Below are 24,850 nucleotides of genomic sequence, written 5' to 3' on the forward strand. Positions count from 1 at the left end.
TCTTTGCAATACATAGCTTAAGATTAAGTAGACTCAAGATATTCAAGTAAACATCTGAGAATAGTGTAGTAGGTTCATGGAAGACCCTCTGTTAGTTTTTTTTTTTTTTTCAAGTGTTCCTCTTGAATTCCATGAAGAATGGATGGCTGTTCCTATCAGCACATCCTGTTTTTTCTAAGGATTGTGCTTTTGACTGGTATAAGAGGAAATCTTGATGCAGTTGTGGTTTGAATTTCTCTGAAGCTGGTTATCTTGAACCCCCCTCCCATGTTTATTAGCCATTCATGTTTCATCTTTTGAGATATGCTTGTTCCTTTCATTAGCCCAGTCACTAATTGGGTAATTTGTTTTCTTGTTTATGTATTTTAGTACTTTTCTACCTATCCCTAAAGATGTTTATGTAGAGTAAAACTGTCTAGAGCACACAGGGGACTAATGGGAGGTGAGAGGGGAAAGATAAAACACAGTACAGTGTGAAGAGGAATATGATCAACATGTAGGCATATCTAAAAATTTTTGATTGAAAAATAATTTGTTTTCTGCTTTGTCAGTGCAGGTATCTATTAATTTAATACTTTTATTTATTGAGTAGTCAGCAAGGTCAATGCCTCTTGTTCCATTTCCTTTATTTTATAATTATAATTGTCTGTGATCAATTGATTTTTTTCAGTGAAATATGGAACATTTTTTTGTTTTCAATATTTAAAAGAGGATAGCTCTCTCCTGTGAGACTATGCAAGTGCCTGGCAAATACAGAAGTGGATGCTTACAGTCATCTATTGGATGGAATACAGGGTCCCTAACGAAGGAGCTAGAGAAAGTATCCAAGGAGCTAAAGGGGTCTACAACCCTATAGGAGAAACAACAATATGAACTAAGCAGTAACCCCCAGAGCTCATGTCTCTAGCTGCATATGTAGCAAAGGATGGCCTAGTCATCCATCAATGGGAGGAGAGATCCATGGTCTTGCGAAGATTATATGCCCCACTACAGCGGAATGCCAGGGCCAGGAAGCGGGAGTGGGTGGGCTGGGGAGCAGAGCAGAGAGAGGGTATAGGGGGTTTTGGGGATAGCATTTGAAATGTAAATGAAGAAAATATCTAATAATTAAAAAAATAGTAATTAGCAATGAATGCTCACCTAGCATGATCTTTGGAAACTTCTGAGACTGGAATAAGGTGTTAGCATCTTCTTATTTATGAGTCTAACTTATATAAGAGGCAAAAATCAGATAGGAAGATAACAAAATTTCAATTAAACTAAAGATAGCATCACACGACTAACGTGTGGTTCCAAACCTCTGTGTCACATTTGCCACAGCATAGACACAGTTTTTTAACAGTTGATAAAAGGCTAAGTAGATGATTTTTAATCAAACACTAATAATGACCACCTTGTTAATATATTTCAATTTTATAGCAATATGGGCAATTCCTTCTTCACTTGACAGCCTCTCTTTGGGTGGCTGGGTTTTGTTATTGTTTTATTTGTCTTCTAACCTGACCTCACAATACCATACTTTGTTTCTGAATTCAGAGTTAGACGACAATGAGTTTGGTCAATAAGTTGAATAATACTTTTAGAAGAACATCATTGGATATAACATATTTTATAATGTATACTAAGAGAATAATTATTTTACTGTCATACCTACCTAGATAGTGCAATACAAAAGAGATGATGATTCATCATTGGTGAGATTGCCAATGCCAATGTTAATAAATTTATAATCAATGAGAAGTAGAGAGTACAAATATACAGAAAGTTTATGCTTATTTAACATCCTCTGTTGACTCTTTCAACTCTTCTTATCTGTTCTTCAGCTCCTCCCATGCCTTTCTTTTTGTCCAGCTCAATATTTATATTGCTTCTTTCTCCATCTCTGTGGGAAAGTTCCAGAGTAAAGAACTCTTTAAACATAGGCTATTATCATTCACTGGTCAGGGAGAATAAACCCTAGTTCAGTCTGTTTACTTAGCTTAAGGACTTCACAGTCTCTGTCAACATTACTCATCAAGTTATGTTATTTTAATATGCATTCATATGCTTTTTGGTTTCAAAATTAGATCTAATCAGTTTTATTTAGTGTCTATGCACGTGTCTTGTTTGGTTATTTTGTTACACTAACTCATACAACTTTAAGCGCATTAAAAGTCTATACTACTAAGTGTCAACACTCTAATACAGGCTAGGAACATGATAAGACTGTTAATAAAACATCCAATTTTCTAGGTAGTTTAAGATTTTTCACATTGATCACTTTAGAACATTTGTTCCCTGACCTTTACATATTAGCAACACCACCAATGTACTTCATACCTCTTACTACCTCTTCCCTTTGGTATATACTTTCAGAAATGATTGCTTTTGAAAGGCTCCTTCTCAAGAAGTGTTTTATTTGTTTTCTAATAAATAACAGGTAAGATACTTCCTTTTTATAGAGTAAGCCTTCCTGCTTAAAATGAATCTGGTCCTTTAATCCACAAAGTGCTGAAATGTGTATTTGTCTCTTTTCCTTGGTCTGTTTCAGCATGGCACTCACATTGGAGATATGCTCTCATTCATTTTTAACAATTTTTTTAATTAAAGAATCCCAATAATCATAATATCTTTTGCCATAACTCATCATTCTAGCATTTAGAAAAATCATGATGTGTAAAATGGGGAAACGAAATTGGTCCTTGGAAGTTGCTGTTTTCAGGTCCCTGGGAAAGAACATATTCTTCAACATTGCCATTTAATGAACATCCTGGATGTATAGGAGGTTTGGTAACTCAGTTGTCTTTATTACTAATCTTTATACTCACCATGCTTTGAACTTCAGGCATAATGATGCAAAAGTTAGCACTTAGTTTGTGCAGGCAACAACTCTCATTTCAACATTACTGCATACATGTCTACATTTGCCTTTCTTGATAAAGCAAAAATAGGTGTCTTTCATATTAGCTTTTACTGTGAAAACAATAATACATCACAGGAATCATTGTATCGTTTTGTATACCCTAGATACCTGAATTTTGAATAAATCAATTGTTCAAGTGAAAATAAATATAACATCTATCTATTGTGGTACAAGTTTTAGAAATGATTTTTTCCTATTTTGCTTAAGACAATAATTTTGTGATATTTTTCTTTCATTGTCAGATTTTTCTCTAATTATTACTGATAGACTGAAACTATTTGTTTCATGAAAGTCAGCAAATAAATATTGCAAGATCTAAAGTGGCTTTGAGATGTACAGTAAAAATTTCTATGGCACACTTCCTCTTTGGTTTGTCTTGTTAAATAAGCTTTATTGATATGATTTGACACACACAGACATGGCCATATCATATGTACAATTAGATGAGTGTTGATGCCCATGAAAGTATTTATGGCATTAACACCTCAAACTATCTGTCTGTCTCTCTTTTCGTCTGTCTGTTTTTTTGTCTGTCTCTGTGTGTGCATCTCTGTGCACCATACTATATGGAACCCATCCATCTGTTAATCCATTTATCTCTTTATCTGACTGTCTGTCTGTCCATGCATCTTTCCATCAGTCTGTCTGTCTGTCTGTCTAACTCTCTCTAATGTCTTAAACATATTTTCTTCCAATTTCAAATAAATTATAACATTTAAATATTTTTGTCTTTCAATACAAGAAAGAAAACTTAATTAACAGTGATTATATTACTATACAATATAAATGTCATTATATTTAATGTTTATGAAAAATGAAAATTCCCAACATACTTTGAGGTAAGAGGGGATTTTTTAACATTTAGAAAGATATACATACTGGCTAGGTAAAATGGGTTGCAAGGAATATAAGCAACATCATGCATGACAGACTACCTTTGATGACATCATGAAAAAGAAAGTTAAATAATCAGTATTTCTTCATTCTCTACATTCAGATTTTTTTTGTAAAGGATTCTAATTTGCAGAATTCCAGCTTATACCAATTAATAAACTAATCTACCTCATGAGAACAAGGCTCTATTTTACTCCTTTAGAATATAATTCTATTTTTAAGACAGTCCCATTGAGTTTTAAGCTCTCAGTGTAATATCATGAAAAATAATGGAAAATTATAAAATGTCAGCCAGGAAGACATGTGAACAGTATCCATCCACTGCATAGTTCTTATAACTAAATATTCTTGTTTTCTGTTTACAGTGAACTTAGGTTAACAACAATATTTCATTTACTTTGGAATAGAAGCACTTTGGGAAATATTAAACTCATATTATTATGTTTGTGTGTGTATATGTATACTGTGGGTGAAATTCAGGGCCTTATACATATTAGAAAAATAGCTTACAACTTATCTATATCACCATCCCAATAGGAATTCTTTACAATACATATACTAAAGCATATGATATCACTGCTGTACTACAAAAATTAATGACATTTGCTTATTTATATTATCTAGAGATATTTATTGCCTGTGATGCCAGGGGGGTAAGACATTATTTCACTAGATTAAAAAAAAGTGCATCCTCAAATTACACTGTCCTACAAGAGGGTGTGAAGAATATATGTTGACTTAGTTGGAATCTACAAATAACAGAAGATGACAGCTGTCAAGCATCAGTATGAGAAAAAGAATAGCATTATTTAAGTGGGAATTATAAATTAGCATTCCTCCACTAGTAACAAAAATAACAAATAGCTTCTCTCTAGATAGCAACTACCATTCCATATTAAAATTCATTTTCATGCACAGGAAATAACTGCAAATTCCTCAACTTTTAGATAAAACTATCTATACACATACACAATGTCTCTGAGGGTTTTAAAAGTACTGAAAATGTCATGAAGATCTTCACAAATATTTTTTCCCAAAGGAGTGACATGAGAGACACATGTAAATCATGCTAGTGTATCTGGAGTTAATATTTTATTATATAAACATGGCTGTGCTAAATGTCAGTGTGCATTCTGAAACTGTCCTTAATTTCCCTAAGAAACAAGGAGACATTGGAGGGATTTGAGTAGGGGGAAGGAAGGAAGGATGATAATGATGTAACTTTAAATTTTGAATACATTTTTAAAAGGTTTTGATAGTTTGCCAAGAATTTAAGATGATGTAATATATTAATACTTTTAATAATCATTATTTAGGTGTTTAATTTGCAATATAAACATTCAAGCTATACAAATCATTTCTGTTATTTTTCGTTGTTTTTTTTTTCTTTTTTTTACTATGTACTTTTGCTACCATGCCCATAAGGATATTGATCTCATGTGCTCAAATAATCCTTTTGTCTCAGACTATTTAAGTAGTTAGAACTATAGGTGTATTCCTCTTCATATGACTTCAGAACATATTACCTTTTTGTGAAAAATAGATAAATTGATGGGAGATTTTTCATCTATTGAAACTGGGTATATTGATAGAACTCTTGATTTGTTTTATGCTGTTATGGAATTGACTTAAAGGTCAAAATCAAAGTGTTCAAAGACCCATTGTCTGCTTGCTTAGCTAGCTTCCTCATTTTTTCAATTTTCAAAATGTATTTTATTTTATTTATTGTATTTTTTATATTAGATATTTTCTTTATTTACATTTCAAATGTTATCCCCTTTCCAGGTTCCCCCTCCAACAAACCCCTATCCCCTTTTCCCTCCCATTGCTCACCAACCCATCCACTCCAGCTTCTTGGCCCTAGCATTTCCCTACACTGGGGCATAGAGCCTTCACAAGACCAAGGGCCTCTCCTCCCATTGATGAACAACTAGGCCATCCTCTGCTACATATGCAGCTGGAGCTATGAGTCCCCCAATGTGTACTCTTTGGTTGGTGGTTTAGTCCCTGGGAGCTCTGGGAGTACTGGTTAATTCATATTGCTGTTTCTCCTAAGGGGCTGCAAAACTCTTCAGCTTCTTGGGTCCTTTCTATAGCTCCTTCATTGGACTCTGTGCTCAGTGCAATGGTTGGCTGAGAGCATCCACCTCTGTATTTGTCAGGCACTGGCAGAACCTCTCAGGAGACAGCTATATCAGGCTCCTGTCAACAAGCACTAGTTGGCATCCACAACAGTGTCTGGGTTTGGTGATTGTATATAAGATGGTTCTCCAGGTGGTGCAGTGTCTGGATGGGCAAGGATAGTTTCCTTAAGGGATGCCTGTAGCTAGGCGAGTTCGGCAACTAGGCAAGTTCTGGGTGTACTGTTTCTTGAGCTGTAAAACTTCTTGTAACCCTGTGACCTGAGAGTGAGTTTGTCTCTGGCATCTATGAGAGTGGGGATGGGCAATGTCGGAGGCCAAGGGTTGGGTGCACAGATTGGTGGAAGGTAGGGAGGAAGCCTATACGGAGTGGCTGAGGCGTGTTGGGGCCAATCCGGCTTAAGAGAATGAACCACCTCTTCCTTCGAATTGTCTGTGTCCCCAGGACCTAGAGGCCCCTCAGCCAAGAGTTTTTTAAAGACTGGATTGATCAGGGGCATGTCAATAGGAGACGGATCTACTGGGAGAGGGGATAAAGAAAAGCCTGCAGGGCTTCAGGCATGTCTGTAATTATTGAAGGAGGTTTCTTGGTGGGGAGGGGGCTCACTGAAGCCACCTGAGACAAGGGGCAGAGACAGTATTCCGGGACTTAAAAAAGTTGCTGCTTCTCAGGATCATTAACCAATAAGTGAAAACACTTGCAGGGACAGCATCGAGGCCCTCCCTGCCTGGTCAATATTTCATTTAATTCTAGACCTACCCTTCGCCATTTTTACAGTGTATCTCTGCCCCATCAATTATAAACCAGGGACATGCTTGATCTATAAAAATAAAAAAGTTTATCAAATCTCTTTTCTTAACTCGAACTCCCCTTTCCCTGAGTGAAGCTTTCAGGTCTCTGATGAAGACCGTTTCCTTCGACAGCTTAGTTCCCATTTCTTAGCGGAGAGGAATCAACTTGCTGAGGACAAGGACAACTTTCCTACATGAGCGGTAGGAGCATTCCTCAATCGGCTTATTTTTCTAGTCTCAACGAAATTCTCTTGGAGCTAGTCTCCATGGTATCCGCCGGGCAAGTTCCATGCCTCGAGCCCCACAACTGGGCACCACTCTGTCCCATCCAGCAGGACTTAGTTATTCCATGGCTTGAGGAGGACGGAGGTCTGAAAGAGAAATGGGTGGAGAAAAGGAGCGAGATCAAGCAGAGAGTTGTCAAGGTCTGTTTAATGGAGGCTAGGAGCCTGGTTATAAGCACACAGTGAGAGAAAATAAGGAGGAGGCGAGGGGGTATAATAAAAGTACAGAGAAAGGGATGGGCATCTGGGGTGCATGCTGATTGCAGGCTTCAAACATCTTGCAGCTTATCTTGGAATGTCGGCCCTATCTAAACAGTCTCAGGTGCCAAGTGGAGACATGAAGGAGGAGGTTACATAACTCCCATCAAAGGGTCAGCTGGATCTTCAGGGTGAGAGTTGTTGAGGGTCTGGTTTCCCACAGTTTGGTCTCTCAAAGCATTCCTTCAGTCTCTGCTCCACACTTTGTCTCTGTAACTCCTTCCATGGACATTTTGTTCCCCCTTCTAAGAAGGATCAAAGTATCCACACTCTGTCTTCCTTCTTGAGTTTCATGTGGTTTGTGAATTGTATCTTGGATATTCCAAGCTTTGGGGCTAATATCCACTTATCAGTGAGTGGATACCATGTGTGTTCTTTTGTGATTGGGCTACCTGATTCAGAATGATACCCTCCAGATCTATCCATTTGCATGAGAATTTCATAAATTCATTGTTTTTAATAGCTGAGTAGTATTCCATTGTGTAAATGTACCATATTTTCTGTATCGATTCCTCTCTGGAGGGATCTCCATTCTTTCCAGCTTCTGGTTATTATAAACGAGGCTGCTATAAACATAGTGGAGGATTTATTTGTCCTTTTTCCATGTTAGAGCATCTTCTGGGTATATGCCCAGGAGTGGTATTGCTGGGTCCTCAAGTAGTATTATGTCCAATTTTCTGAAGAACCGACAAACTGATTTCCAGAGTGGTTGAACAAGCTTGCAATCCCACCAGTAATGGAGCATGTTCCTCTTTCTCCACATCCTTGCCAGCATCTACTGCCACCTGAGTTTTTTATCTTAGCCATTCTGAACTGGTATGAGGTGGAACCTCAGTGTTCTTTTGATTTAGATTTCCCTGCTGACTAAGGCTGTTGAACATTTCTTTAGATGCTTCTCAGCCATTCAGCATTCCTCAGTTGAGAATTCTTTGTTTAGCTCTGTACCACGTTTTTAATAGGGTTATTTGGTTCTCTGGAGTCTAACTTCTTGAGTTCTTTGTATATATTGGATATTAGCCCTCTATCAAATGTATCATTGGTAAAGATCGTTTTCCAATCTGTTGGTTGTTGTTTTGTCCTACTGACAGTGTCCTTTGCCTTACAGAGGCTGTGCGGTTTTAGGAGGTCCCATTTGTCAATTCTTAATCTTCCAGCATAAACTCTTGGTATTCTGCAGGAAAATTTCCCCTGTGCCCATGTTCTCGAGGTTCTTCCCCATTTTCTTTTCTATTAGTTTCAGTGTATCTGGTTTTATGTGGAGAACCTTGATCCACTTGGACTTGAGATTTGTACAAGGAAATAAGTATGGATTGATTTGGATTTTTCTACATGCTAACTGACAGTTCAACCAGAACCATTTGTTGAAAATGCTGGATCTCAGCACCTTCCCTGCCAGAGAAGAGGCATCCACCGGGCCCAGGAAGCAGTTGCCAGAACATCTGCCGGAGTCATCTTGGTTCCCAGATCCTGCCAAGACTAGTCTGCACAGGTGAGAGTGTGAACTACAGAAGCTAACAGATTCTGGGTCAGGCAGGAGCCACAGAGCTTCTAATGCAGGCCCCTATTCGGGCTCCAGACATCTGGGCACCTTCCCTGCCAGAGGAGACATGTCCGCCCAGCCCGGGAGGTCATTGCCAGAGCATCTGCAGGAGACATCTTGGTTCCCGGATCCTGCCAAGACTAGTCTGCACAGGCTCCAGACATCCAGGCACCTTCCCTGCCAGAGGAGAGGTATCTACCCCTCCCGGGAGGGCTTTGCTGGAGCATCCATGGGAACCATCTTCCTTCCCAGATCCCACCAAGACTAATTAGCACAGGTGAAAGTGTGGACTACAGAAGCTAACAGCTTCTGGAACAGGCCCTGCTTCGGGCCTTCATCTTCTACCAGGAGGCAAATCTGAACAACAGATATCTGTGCACCTTCTCTGCAAGAGGATATCTTACCTGCAGAGAGTGCTCTAACCACTGAAACTCAGGAGAGAGCTAGTCTTCCAGGTCTGCTGATAGAGGCTAAGAGAATCACGAAAGGAATAAGCTCTAACCAGAGACAACTATAACTTACTCCAGAGATTACCAGATGGTGAAAGGCAGACTTAAGAATCCTACTAACAGAAACCAGGACCACTCACCATCATCAGAACCCAGCACTCCCACCTCAGCCAGTCCTGGGTACCCCAACACATTGGAAAAGCTAGACTCAGATTTAAAGGCATATCTCATGATGATGGTAGAGGACATCAAGAAGGACTTTAATAACTCACTTAAAGAAATACAGGAGAACACTGCTAAAGAGTTACAAGTCCTTAAAGAAAAAGAGGAAAACACATCCAAACAGGTGATGAAAATGAACAAAAACCATACTAGACCTAAAAAGGGAAGTGTACACAATAAAGAAATCCCAAAGTGAGACAAAGCTGGAGATAGAAACCCTAGGAAAGAAATCTGGAACCATAGATGTGAGCATCAGTAACAGAATACAAGAGATGGAAGAGAGAATCTCAGGTGCAGAAGATTACATAGAGAATATCGCACAACAATCAAAGACAATGAAAAAAGCAAAAAGATCCTAACTCAAAACATCCAGAAAACCCAGGACACAATGAGAAGACCAAACCTATGGATAATAGTAGATGAGATTGAAGACTTTCTACTTAAAGAGCCAGCAAATATCTTCAACAAAATTATAGAAGAAAATGTCCCAAACATAAAGAAAGAGATGCCCATGAACATACAAGAAGCCTACAGAACTCCAAATAGACTGGACCAGAAAAGAAATTCCTCCCGACACATAATAATCAGAACAACAAATGCACTAAATAAAGATAAAATATTAAAAGCAGTAAGGGAAAAAGGTCAAGTAATATATGAAGGAAGGCCTATCAGAATTATACCAGATTTTTTACCAGAGATTATGAAAGGCAGAAGATCCTAGACAGATTTTATACGGACGCTAAAAGAACCCAAATGCCAGCCCAGACTACTATACCCAGCCAAACTTTCAATTACCATAGATGGAGAAACCAAAGTATTCCAAGACAAAACCAAATTCAAACATTATCTCTCCATGAATCCAGCCTTTCAAAGGATAATAACAGAAAAAAACAAACAAACAAAAAAACAATACAAGGACAGAAATCACGTCCTAGAAAAAGCAAGAAAGTAATCCTTCAACACACCTAAAAAAAAGACAGCCACAAGAACAGAATGCCAACTTTTACAAGAAAAGTAATAGGAAGCAACAATTTCTTTTCCTTAATATCTCTTAATATCAATGGACTCAACTCCCCAATAAAAAGAAAGACATAGACTAACAAACTGGCTACACAAACAGGACCCAACATTCTGCTGCTTACAGGAAACACATCTCAGGGAAAAAGACACTACCTCAGAATGAAAGGCTGGAAAACAATTTTCCAAGCAAATGGTCTGAAGAAACAAGTTGGAGTAGCCATTCTAATATCTAATAAAATCGACTTCCAACCCAAAGTCATCAAAAAAGACAAGGAGGGGCACTTCATACGCATCAAAGTTAAAATCTTCCAAGAGGAACTCTCAATATTGAATATCTGTGCTCCAAATACAAGGGCAGCCACATTCACTAAAGAAACTTTAGTTAAGCTCAAAGCACACATTGCCCCTCCCACAATAATAGTGGGAGACTTCAACACACCTTTTTCATCAATGGACAGATCACAGAAACAGAAACTAAACAGCACAGTGAAACTAACAGAAGTTATGAACCAAATGGATCTAACAGATATCTACAGAACATTTTATCCTAAAACAAAAGGACATACATTCTTCTCAGCACCTCAAGGTACCTTCTCCAAAATTGACCATATAATTGGTCACAAAACAGGCCTCAACAGATATAAAAATATTGAAATTGTCCCATGCATCCTATCAGATCACCAGGGACTAACACTGATCTTCAATAACAACATAAATAATAGAAAGCCAACATTCACGTGGAAACTGAACAACACTCTTCTCGATGATACCTTGGTCAAGGAAGGAATAATGAAAGAAATTAAGGAATTTTTAGAGTTTAATGAAAATGAAGCCACAAAATACCCAAACTAATGGCACACAATGAAAGCATTTCTAAGAAAACCTCATAGCTCTGAGTGCCTCCATAAAGAAACTAGAGAGAGCACACACTAGCAGCTTGACAACACACCTAAAAACTCTAGAACAAAGGGGAGCTGGTTCTTTGAGAAAATCAACAGGATAGATAAACCCTAAGCCAGACTCACTAAAGGGCACAGGGACAGCATCCTAATTAACAAAATCAGAAATGAAAAGGGAGACATAACAACAAATCCTGAAGAAATACAAAACACCAATAGATCCTTCTATGAAAGTCTATACTCAACAAAACTGGAGAACCTGGATGAAATGGACAAATTTCTAGACAGATACCAGGTTACAAAGATAACTCAGGATCAGGTTAATGATTTAAACAGTCCTATAAACCCTAAAGGAATAGAAGCAGTCATTAATAGTCTCCCAACCAAAACAAGCCCAGAAACAGATGGGTTTAGTGCAGAGATCTATCAGACCTTCAAAGAATATCTAATTCCAGTTCTGCACAAACTATTCCACAAAATAGAAGTAGAAGGTACTCTACCCAACTCATTCTATGAAGCAACAATTACTCTGATACCTAAACCACAGAAAGACCCAACAAAGATAGAGAACTTCAGACCAATTTCCCTTAAGAATATCAATGCAAAAATACTCAATAAAATTCTCGCTAACTGAATCCAAGAACACATCAAAACAATCATCCATCCTGACTAAGTAGGTTTCATTCCAGGAATGCAGGGATGATTTAATATACAGAAAACCACCAACGTATCCCTATATAAACAAATTCAAAGACAAAAACCACATGATCATCATGTTAGATGCAGAGAAAGCATTTGACAAAATCCAACACCCATTCATGATAAAAGTCTTGGAAAGATCAGGAATTCAAGGCCCATACCTAAACATGATAAAAGCAATCTACATCAAACCAGTAGCCAACATCAAAGTAAATGGTGAGAAGCTGGAAGCAATCCCACTACAATCAGGGACTAGACAAGGTTGCCCACTTTCTCTCTACCTATTCAACATTGTACTTGAAGTCCTAGCCAGAGCAATTCGACAACAAAAGGAGATCAAGGGGATACAAATTGGAAAGGAAGAAGTCAAAATATCACTTTTTGCAGATGATACGATAGTATATATAAGTGACCCTAAAAATTTCACCAGAGAACTCCTAAACCTGATAAACAGGTTCAATGAAGTATCTGGATATAAAATTAACTCAAACAAGTCAATGGCCTTTCTCTACTCAAAGGAAAAACAGGCTGAGAAAGGAATTAGGGAAACAACACCATTCTCAATAATCACAAATAATATAAAATACCTTGTCGTGACTCTAACTAAGGAAGTGAAAGATCTGTATGATAAGAACTTCAAGTCTCTGAAGAAAGAAATTAAAGAAGATCTCAGAAGATGGAAAGATCTCCCATGCTCATGGATTGGCAGGATCAATATAGTAAAAATGGCTATCTTGCCAAAAGCAATCTACAAATTCAATTAAATCCCCATCAAAATTCCACCTCAATTCTTCAACAAAATCTGCAAATTCATCTGGAATAACAATAAACCTAGGATAGCAAAAACTCTTCTTAAGGATAAAAGAACCTCTGGTGGGATCACCATGCCTGATCTAAAACTATACTATAGAGTAATTGTGATAAAAAATGCATGGTACTGGTATAGTGACAGACAAGTAGACCAATGGAATAGAACTGAAGACCCAGAAATAAACCCACACACCTATGGTCACTTGATCTTTGACAAGAGAGCTAAAACCATCCAGTGGAAAAAAGACAGCATTTTCAACAAATGGTGCTGGCACAACTGGCAGTTATCATGTAGAAGGATGCGAATTGATCCATTCCTATCTCCTTATACTAAGGTCAAATCTAAGTGGATTAAGGAACTCCACATAAAACCAGAAACACTGAAACTTATAGGGGAGAAAGTGGGCAAAAGCCTCGAAGATATGGGCACAGGGGAAAAATTCCTGAATAGAAAAGCAATGGCTTGTGCTATAAGATCGAGAATCGACAAATGGGACCTCATAAAATTGCAAAGCTTCTGTAAGGCAAAGGATACAGTCAATAAGACAAAAAGGCCACCAACACATTGGGAAAGGTTCTTTACCTATACAAATCAGATAGGGTACTAATATCCAATATATATAATGAACTCAAGAAAGTGGACTCCAGAAAAATCAAATAACCCCATTAAAAAATGGGGCTCAGAGCTAAACAAAGAATTCTCACCTGAGGAATACTGAATGGCAGAGAAGCACCTGAAAAAATATTCAGCATCCTTAATCATCATGGAAATGCAAATCAAAACAACCCTGAGATTCCACCTCACACCAGTCAGAATGTCTAAGATCAAAAATTCAGGTGACAGCAGATGCTGGTGAGGATGTGGAGAAAGAGGAACACTCCTCCATTGTTGGTGGGATTTCAAGCTTGTACAACCACTCTGGAAGTCAGTCTGGCGGTTCCTAAAAAAATTGGACATAGTACTACCGGAGGATCCAGCAATACCTCTCCTGGGCATATATCCAGAAGATGTTCCAACCGGTAAGAAGGACACATGCTCCACTATGTTCATAGCATCCTTATTTATAATAGCTAGAAGCTGTAAAGAACCCAAATGCCCCTCAACAGAAGAGTGGATACAGAAAATGTGGTACATTTACACAATGGAGTACTACTCAGCTATTAAAAACAATGAATTTATGCAATTCCTAGGCAAGTGGTTGGACCTGGAGGGCATCATCCTGAGTGAGGTAAGTCAATCACAAAAGAACTCACATGATATATACTCACTGATAAGTGGATATTAGCCCAGAAACTTAGAATATCCAAGATATAAGATACAATTTGTGAAACACATGAAGCTCGGGAAGAAGGAAGACCAAGGTGTGGATACTTTGCCCCGTCTTGGAATTGGGAGCAGGGCACCCATGGAAGGAGCTACAGAGACAGAGTTTAGAGCTGAGACAAAAGGATGGACCATCTAGAGGGTGCCATATCTGGAAATCCATCCCATAATCAGCCTCCAAACGCTGACACCATTGCATACACTAGCAAGATTTTGCTGAAAGGACCCTGATATAGCTGTCTCATGTGAGACTATGCCAGGGCCTATCAAACACAGAAGTGGATGCTCACAGTCAGCTATTGGATGGATCACAGGACCCCCCAATGGAGGAGCTGGAGGAAGTACCCAGAGAGCTGGGGGGATTTTCAACCTTTTAGGTGAAACAACAATATGAACTAACTAGTACTCCCCACCCCCACCCCCCACCCCCAGAGCTCCTGTCTCAAGCTGCATATGTATCAGAAAATGGCCTGGTCGGCCATCAGTGGAAAGAGAGGCCCATTGGTAGTGCAGACTTTATATGCCTCAGTACAGGGGAATGCCAGGGCCAAGAGGTGGGAGTGGGTGGGTGGGGGAGTGGGTGTGGGGTGGTGTGGGGGACTTTTGGGATATTATTGGAAATGTAAATGTAATAAATACCCAATAAGAAAAAAAAAAAAGAAAATGCTGGATTGGTTGGTTTTTGTTGTTGTTGTTTTTTGGGTTTTTTGTTGTTTTTTTTTTTGTTTTTGTTTTTGTTTTTGTTTGTTGTTATTTTTTTTTCACCACTGGATGGTTTTAGCTCCTTTGTTTGACAAAGATCAAGTGACCATTGTTTTGTTGGTTCATTTCTGGGTCTTCAATTCCATTCCATTGATCTAAGAACTTCAATCTCTGAAGAAAGAAATCAAAGAAAATCTCAGAAGATGGAAAGATCTCCCATGCTCATGGATAGCAGGATTAATATAGTCAAAATGGCTATCTTGCAGAAAGCAATCTACGGAGCCAGTGCAATCCCCATCAAAATTCCAAATCAATTCTTCACAGAGTTAGAAAGAGCAATTTGCAAATTCATCTGGAATAACAAAAAACCCAGGATAGCAAAAATGATTCTCAATAATAAAAGAACTTCTGGTGGAATCACCATCCCTGACCTCAAGCTGTACTACAGAGCAATTGTGATAAAAACTACATGGTATTGGTACAGTGACAAGCAGGTAGCTCAATGGAATAGAACTGAAGTTTTAAAAAAACTGAGTAGAAGTAATTACACTATTTTTTGCATAAACAAGAAAAATAGTTGTCCTATCTTAAGTTGTCTGAAATATGTCAAGACTATCTGTTCACTCTTCTCCATGAAAATGTTTCCTTGTTGAAACTAATCTAAAGTCAGACTAATGAAATTAATGGGATAGAAAGGAGAGCACACCGTTCAACCCATGAAGCTCAAGACAGTAAATTTGTCTTCTGTTTCTCCTGTAGTAGGCAACAAAGGAGACATTCTTTCTATAAAAGGAGATGTTATCTGCTTTCAGGTATTTTCAATATAATTTAAAAATAATCATAATACCAAGTTAAAATTCCTTACTATTTACTCTCACTTGCTTTATACACGTTACTTATTTCATATAATTAATCTTTATGAAAATGATTCCTAGGTGCAATTAATTTACTTCACATATAAATGAATTAAGTAAACAAATGAACAAGTTTAAATAACAGACATAACAGAAAGAAAATCTGAATTATATATCAGTAACTTCAAAAAATATACTCAATTTAGTAATGTTTAATTCCTTGCTCACAGTTGTTTAATCAAAACTATATATTTTTGTTTCCCACAGCAATACGACTCACTAGAAACAAGGCCACAAATCCTTTATTCATGATACACTCTGGGGAACTCTAAGTTAACTATTACCTTTGCTACAAAATCACTTCCTTGTCCCAAGCTGACATGTGATAATATTTTCAGCTCAGTGAAACATTCATCTTTCTAATGCATCATCTGATTTTACCTGTCCTCCACAGGTCCAGAAAACAAAACAAAAGAAAGAGAACTGGGAGCTTCATGTTGATGAGTAGTTCACAGCAGAGCTTTCAGGGTCTTTATATGAGAGAATGATGGGCAATTGTTGTCTTTTCTGTCTCTCCCTGCAGTGGTAGGAATGCAGTCATTCATGTTTATCAAGTTACTGATCTGTTTATCTGTGCCTGAGGCAAAAGGGTCAACATTCCTTCGCTTTCATCTTGAGGCCATAAAAGCATTGTCAGCTGACGGTTTTGGTTCTAAGTAACTTTTTTTTTTTTTTTTTTTAGAAAGGCAAATGTCATTGGTGACATTCTTCGGGATGTCCTGGGGGATGTAGAACTTAATCTTTGCTTTTCTAATCTCTGCTTAAACACCTGTGTATACTATAAATCATCTGCAAAGTTTACAAAGCCAAACAGATCTGTAAAGTTTTGTATCCGAATTTCCTAGTCAAGAGGCCTCATCCAGTCCTTATGAAATCTGATTATTACTGAAGATCTGCTGGGAGCAACCCTGTTTGAATGTTAACTGCCTTGTCAGCCATAAGCATTTACTTACAAAGTCTTGGTCTTAGTGGAAAAGTACTAGCTTAGTTGAGATGTCTATGGGAAAAAGTTGAGACCTCTATGAGAAAGTACTACCCCTAGTTAAGAACAAATAGCTATAAATCTTGTGGACAAGCACCTAGCAACCCATTCTGTTCTTTTTCTCCTGCTGAACTTTTTACCTAGCCAATATCCTGCTTTTTTAGAACAGGTACATTCTCCCAGAAACAAAGCGATTCTGTGTCATATCCCCCCCCCCCCCCCGACCCCCATACTCTACTTCTGTGGGCAATAAAACCTGCCTGGGAATAATAAAAATTTGACAGCTTGAACAATCAGACTTGCTGCCTGTCCTTTTGTTTCTCATCCTTCATTCTCTCCACAGTTGGTTCTTCACTCCCTGTTCGACTGTCTTGCGGGCTGGGACAAAGATCCTTTATGATACCTGAGATGAATCATTCTTTGCTATTAGTTTGTGCTATATACAATGCAGATTTCAGAGAAAGCGAAGTTTCAGAGAGCTATTCAAAGAATTTTCTCTCTCTTCCCATAGAGCTCATCAAAACTACATGTGGTATATTTATAACATGCTACTTACTAATACTTACAAGTTGTATGCCACATTAATAAGAAAATTAATTACATAAATGCTCTGTACTATGCTACTGTTAGTCACTGTAGATTAATGGAGTGCCAGCAGCAGACCTAAGTTTTCCTTTTCTTTTTGGCTACACTGGTTTTAAAGATCAGGATATAACACGAATGATAGAAATGAATCTCAAAGTCTTTTTAAAAGCAGCTAAAATTAATCAAAGTAAAATTAATGCACAATTCCTAAGCACTAATGTCTGCACTTAGTGAGAATAATGAAAATTGTAATAAAAAATTAAAATGTTCTGAACCTAATTATGTTTAATTGCTAAACAATGCAATCTGAAATTGAAGATTAGTCAATGGTGGTTTAACGGGAAACAAATTCTAGAGCCATTTTTTTGTTTGTTTGTTTGGATTTGTAAATACAGGGGATTGATGTGCTATGAGGTATTCTGAGCTATCTTTATTCTGTAACATACTATAAAGAGACTTGACACCATTGATAATTAACTCAAAGCAAAGGTGGGTAGACTTTGATTAAAAGCAGCCACCAGTCCAGAGAGTTTTATTGAAGTTTGGTATTTATTCAGGCCCAGTACTTTGAAGACATACTCTAATCTTTATCACAACAGTTGTTATGAAGGAAACCAGTGCCCTTACAAGCAATCCAGGATCAGAGATGAGACAAATCAGCATGGAGATAGCAAAAGCTCTCCTTGTCCTGGCCACATGTTTCAAGACTATTTTCTCAGTGTTGTCCTAAGTACTTTGGAAAAGTATTCACCTTCTGTGCTGATAGTGACTTAGTAAAAATTGTCTTGATCAATTTATTTATGTAGAGATCATCGTTATTACTAAAGAACAGGTTATTTTTTAAATTAGCATTTAACCAGTTTGTTGTATTCATTTGATATTGCTATTAGTGATTGTATATTTTAATTTATTTATTCTGTATTGCATCTCATGAGAAGGTGCTAGCACTTCTTGTTTATATATATTGAAACCCAGCTGTTAAGATACCAAGTAATTTGTTCTATCTGATATAGCTGGTAAGTGGTCATAGAGAGTCTGATACCAGAATCTCTTCTACTTCCTTGGGTACTGTGTAATAAGGAGTATAGTTTAAAGGATTATAGTGTCTATACAGTGAAATCTTGCTTTATGTGTATGCTATTAAGATAAAATCATTTAATTATACATTCAGCTGCACAGTTTTGAAAAATAATAGGTAACTTATAGAATGAATTGTTTGAGCAAGTCGAAAACCTAATTGATCATGTATCATATCCCTTAAACCGGATTTCAGAGGGTAAAATATCTAATTCTCTGTCACTACTTTACTAACAGGCAGATAAAAGTGCTGAACAAAATATTCAAAAATAAAGTCATGTGGCATGATATCATGGCCCTTTCTTGGAATTCTTAGACCTGTTTCAAAGAAATTTAAGAGCATTTGCCCTCTGAGTTGGGAATCAATAAGCTGGGCCATCTTGACAGATCCTTGTGACTCCCAGTAGGGACTGCAAGCACTAGAAGACTAGAATTCTAGAATGGAATTGTCTACTGTCTCATTAGAGGGATAATTATTTCTCCTCTCTCTTTTGTTTAGCATAAGGTAGATCTGTCTTCTTATGGGTCCCTGATTGGCAGATGATTGACCATCTCAATTGGATTCTCTTAAGGGATGGAACAATCTCACTTTTCCTCTCAGGCAGTTTGCACTCTTTCCACTAGAGGTAACTCTGCTTCCCCTTGAAGAGACCCAATGCTATGGTAAAATTAGCTTTATGCATCAAAACAGGGTTCTCCTTTGAGAACTTAGGAAAGAAAGCCTGTATATATCAGAGTTATATCATGGTTTGCTTATAGGTGCTGCAGACTGGGAACAATGACCTCTGTGGTAAGACATCTGTGAAGGAGGCTTCCCCTTAAACAAACATCTCAGAGATGAAAACCTCTATAATAAAAACAGAAGTCAAACAATTTTCAAAAACAACTGCAACTGGTAGTTCAATGGAAAATACCTCACATATATCTTCATGAGTTTATATTTTCTGGATGCAAATTTTATCATGCTTCTTTCTCTAAGTAGTACGTGCTTAGGAAAGTATCAGAAGGCCATCATGAGAGGTATAGCTTATAAACCCAGTTTCTAAGGAGTCTTAGGCAGCTAAACACCTGCTTAGGCTAGAATGAGTTCCAAGCTCACCTGGTCAAAATAATAACACTGTCTCAAACAGGGACAGGGAAATGGCTCAGAAGAGGCTTGTGGCCAAATCTGCCAGTCTGAAGTTTCACCCCTAGAAAATGTGTGATGGAAGGAGAGAATTGATTCCTGCAAATTATCTTGTGACCTACACACACCTACAAACATACATTTTTAACACACACACACATTTTTAACACACACTATACACCACAGTAACATAACATACACAAACACATATACCACATATCACACACAACGACACACACATATACATACATATACCCATACAAGCACACACAAATACATGCACACATATGTACATACATATATGTAGACACACACAAATCACATACACACAAACACACACACAGAAACACACACACCAAACTCACTCACCAAATGAATAAATGCAGTAAAAAAAAATCAAAACTAAATTGCTGTTGGGATATAGCATGATGGTAGAATGTTGTATAGAATGATAGAAGCTGTAGAGACAATTTTCAGTACTCTTAAAAACAATCAATCAATCAAACAAACAAACAAACAAAAAACCAAAAAAGCAAAGGCTTTCGCTTAAAGAAAAATCATGATCACATTTTCTGACATACAAAGTTCTAGTTGAAACATATCACTAATGTTTTAAACCTATAAAAATAAAGCCAAGGTTTTGTAGATAGGAGCATATAAATTATATTTTTCTTCATGAGAATCATATATATTTGATTATTGTTCTTATAGAGTAAATTCTGGCATTTAATTTGAAGAGTCCTAGCTCAAATGAAGAAATATCCTTTTAGTAGAATATATCTGCTAAAATAATGCTTTGGGGTTATAAATTATAATGAGTTATCTTTTTCAAATTTTACTTAATCTTTTTTTTTTTTACACTCCAGATTTTATCCCCTGTCCACCCTGTGACTGTTCCACATCCCATAACTCCTCCTCGCTACCCAACCCTCACCCCTTCTCAAAGAGGATGTCCCCACCTACCAACCCCACCAGACCTCTCCACTCCCTCCGGCTTCCAATTTCTTGAGTGTTACCTGCATCTTAACAATAATTTTTAGCTGTTTGGGAATTTCACATAGTGAAACTTGGTGACAGTTACTATCAATTCCTTCCCCAAACTCCCCAACAATCCATCCCTTTCCCCTTCCTCCATACTGCATGTATCTCTCCCCCGACCCCCCCCAGTAAGACTGTATCACAAATGTGCTGGTCTTCTTACTCTTGCAAGCTTCCCACTCTCTTTTCGTTGATATTCTCTGAGCCTGAAGTGTAGGAATTATTATAAATATATTAATTGCAGTAGGTATCTCACAGTCAGTTGATCTCTTCATTTTGGCCAGTTTGGGTTTTTCATGATGTCTGTCTACTGTTAAAGGAAACCTCATTGATTGGAGGGAGGATGAACACTTATCTATTGACATAAGTACAAATATCTCATCACGGGAACTACACTAGTTTAGGAAAGTGCTACTAGTAGGCTCTCCTACAGGTTCTGTGGACTCACCAGCCACAGGTGGCTATATATATTTATAGTGCTAGGCGAGGATTCCCTTCCACTAAGCCTAACTTACAACCAATTAGGTGACTGTAGGTTACCCCCAAGATAAAAGGGCAGCTGTGGGAATATCTCGCCATGGATAAGAGGTGATTTGTCTTTGTTGGGTGGGTGTTTTGTTTCCTAGTTTCTTTTCCCTTTCTGGATTTTCAGAGACCTTGATGACTGTGAGTTACCTGTTTTACTGGCCTGCTCAGCTTCTGTGCTCACAGGGAATACCTGTTGATATTGGAGGCTGGAATAATGGGATGAGCTGGGGGGAGGGGAGAAAATGTAGAGGAAAAGAAGGCCTTTGTGTTCCTTTGGAGATGAAGTCAGAGATACACATCAAAGTTACTGCTATAGATTCAAGAATGAGACTGGGGGGTTGATTTCAAGAGCCTGCCTTCAGCTTACTTGCTACCCTGAGAGAAGCAGCCTTTTGCTTAGCAAGGGATGTCTCCTGGGTTTGGGGGTCTAAGAAAAAGCAATGGGCTTGGGGAGAAAGTTTAGAAGAAAATTTATGGGATCTAAATGAATGGGAGCAGAGAGAGTTGGGAAGGCTGCCATGGGTGTTCTGCTGCAGAGCTAGGCATGGAACTTGGGGACTGGATATGGGGGAAAGAAAGAGAGAACGCAAGGTCTATGGGTAGCCTACTTTTTTTTCTCTTCTTTTCTTTTCTTTTCTTTTTTTTCTTTTCTTTTGTTTTCTTTTCTTTTTTTTTTTTTTAAGGTATGTCCTGTAGATTAGCAGAGAGTGCCTCAATAGTTGTGGTCTGTGATAAAGCTAGAGAAGAGAGAAAAGAGATGTTGACAATGGGGAAGGCAGTCTGCAGCTGAGGTTCTGTTGCAGAGTTGAAAACAAGACTGAGAGACTAAATTTAGAGAGAGTGGTAAGGGTTTTAGTTAGCTTACCTGTCCGCCGTTCTTCTCAGCTTGGTATGTTCCCAGTGAATATTTGTCAGGTTAGAGGCTGTGATAATGGGTTGAGTCCAGAGAAGGAGGGTTGAGGGAGAAGATCTTTGTGACTCATTCTTGGGATGGGGATCAGATAAGAAAGGCAGGCAGTAGCCAGTTTCCTGCTACAGAGCAAGGGATGAGGATGGGGGGTTGGCTCTTAGTAGCACTAGGAGAGGTATGGATCTGCCTTTAGCCTAGTTGCATTCCTGGTAAGAGCAGCCCTTGGGTTAGCAGGAGACTTTAGTTATACTTTTGTGATGTATGTGTATATTTACTCTGTATATGGTATTATGCATGTTTGCACATATGCATGTATATCTGAAGGCCAGAATCAGGCATCAGATATCATTAGAAATGGTTATGCACCACCAGGTGGTTGCTGGAAATTGAACTCAGTACCTATGGAGGAGTAGCCAGTACCCATAATCTCTGAGCCAACTCTCCAGCCCATATATTTTCAAAACTATTTCCTTTCTTTAACTTGTATGGTCTTCAAGGTAATTTCTCCTACAACGACCTTACCATTGTAAGTGGTAATCAGAACTCAACAATGTATATATGGGTGCCATAAAAGAATAACTGAAATCACTGATCTATTTAAGCACATAGTGAAAATTATCTTACCATCTAATGTGCTTCCAAAACGGCATATTCGTGTACCTTTAATTTGATTAAGCTAGCCACTACCCCTCGTCACCATTTGCTATCCCAACTTATATTAATCCTTTAACCTCCAGTATCCCCCTCCCCATTTTTCCTCATACTCAACTTCTGATCCTACAGGAAAGCACACCGTGAATATCTTCTCTGTCTTCAACCTTTGCGTTATAATGAATTAAATTTGCATTTGGAGGGATACATTACTCGGTTTTTTCTACAACATTTTTGATACCTTACTGTCTATGTTCCCAGTCCTGACAATCAGATTTAATTATGATGCTATATTTGTGGATAGTTTTCTGATAAGTAATCAGAGCAAAATAAAATAATTCTGAAACAGTAGATTTTTCAACTTAGCATGTTTGAGTACTGGTGAAATTTTCGTTCAGAGTTAATGTATCCTTCGTATTTTCCTGAAAACTGTTTCTAGTGTCCATATTTTCACCAAAGTGTTACTATAATATTTAAGAAAATACTTCAGTTGTCTAATTTGTATGTTAAACTTCAAATATAGAACTATACTATAAAAAATCTGAGTGAACTTGGTTATAAGTATAGATTCTTTAGCTTAAATTCAGATTGCATTTAAAACTATTTCTTTTAAAATTGAGAATGGATTCTTTTCTCACATAATATACCATAATTATGCTCTCCACTCACTCTGCCCCTTCCAGTTCCTCAGACCACCTCTTCTAATAGTATCTACTCTCTTTCTCTCTCTCACTGGAAATCAAACCAAAATCCCAGTTATCAATAGATTCAATAATGTTAAGGTTAGACCATTTTTGAACAATCAAACTTTGAGAGGAAAAAAAAAAGGAGGAAGGTCCATACACAGTGCACCAATATTTCTTTCTTTTTTGCTTGGTTGTTTCCTGATTCTCATAACCTTATTATGTTATTTGTACAATTAGTAAGTTCCCCAATATTGACTTATAAGAATCAAAATTCTAATGTGATTCTGATGAGTTTGTGAAAGGCTTAAGTTATATAAGGTTAGGTGCTCCAAAAATCTAAACTGGAGCATAGATGAAAAACGTGTGTTAGAACTACAGACACGGTTTTGTCTAAATTTCCAGATCATTCCATCGTATATGTAAGAAAAGAACATCTGCAAGTAAAGACAGCCACTTAGACCTGTTTGGTTATCTCAGTGGCATTAATAGAATTTCATTAGTTATATAAACAGTGTCTTTTTCAGATGCTTTCTAACATAAAAATTTCAACCTACTGTCTCAGGGCAGCAAACCATACACAGTGAGAGAAAAATACAAACCTACTTCTCATCATCTAGGGAGTTTTTCCTACACTGACCTTTACACTCTAAACCTATCTGAACTTTTCAAAAGTCATGTGTCTAAAATTAGTGATCGCTAAGTCAAGCACATGTCATTTTATATTAGAGAAAATGCTATGAGTTGATGTTATAAAGTTAAAAAATAACAAATTTATGAATACACTGAAGTGAATCATGATGGATATACAAAAATCAAGATTTATTTTTTGTGAACATGCCATTAAAATTCATGCTGTATTTTATTTTTATCACCTACATTTAGCTTTCTTCAAAGCTGCATCATATTCTCTTGAAAATATCTTCTGTAACTTGAAATATATTCAATAATTTTGTTTTAACAGGCTGATTATATAAAAGTTTTAATATTTTAAAATTATGAAAATTATGCACCATCTTTTAGCATAAATGTGAAACTACTACAGATAGTCTTTTTTCATGTGGATAAGTGTGTGGTTTCATGTGTATGCATATGGTTGTCTGGTTGTACACATGCCTTTGTAGCCCAAGGTTAACACTAGGTGTCCTGTATAAATTGTCACTTCAGACACAGTTTCCGAATGAACCACAGCTCTCTAAATTGGCCCTTTTACATATCAAATATTTCCTGAAACCCCTATCACCACTTCTGATGGGTTGAATTTGCCTATGGGCTACATGCGTATCTAATTTTCTGCGTTCTGTGTATAGAATGCTGGTCTCACTCTTGCCTGCCACATATTTTCCCTGCTGAGCCTTTTCTTCAGCTCCATCAAGATTTCATGCATTGGATACTTAGGTTTTAAGTTTACCAATAATTT

The 24,850-nt window shown here is 37.5% G+C and overlaps 1 pseudogene across 1 annotated transcript; it reads right to left on the minus strand.

The window, feature by feature from the left end:
• Positions 1 to 2,774: 2,774 nt before the first annotated feature.
• Defb44-ps (defensin beta 44, pseudogene) lies at positions 2,775 to 16,286 on the minus strand (annotated as a pseudogene). Its single transcript, NR_002879.2, has 2 exons — positions 16,243 to 16,286; positions 2,775 to 2,952 (listed from the first exon to the last, which is right to left on the minus strand). The product of NR_002879.2 is annotated as a defensin beta 44, pseudogene (transcript).
• Positions 16,287 to 24,850: the final 8,564 nt, after the last annotated feature.

The sequence above is a fragment of the Mus musculus genome, chromosome 1, assembly GCF_000001635.26.
Source record: "Mus musculus strain C57BL/6J chromosome 1, GRCm38.p6 C57BL/6J".
Lineage (NCBI taxonomy): Eukaryota > Metazoa > Chordata > Mammalia > Rodentia > Muridae > Mus > Mus musculus.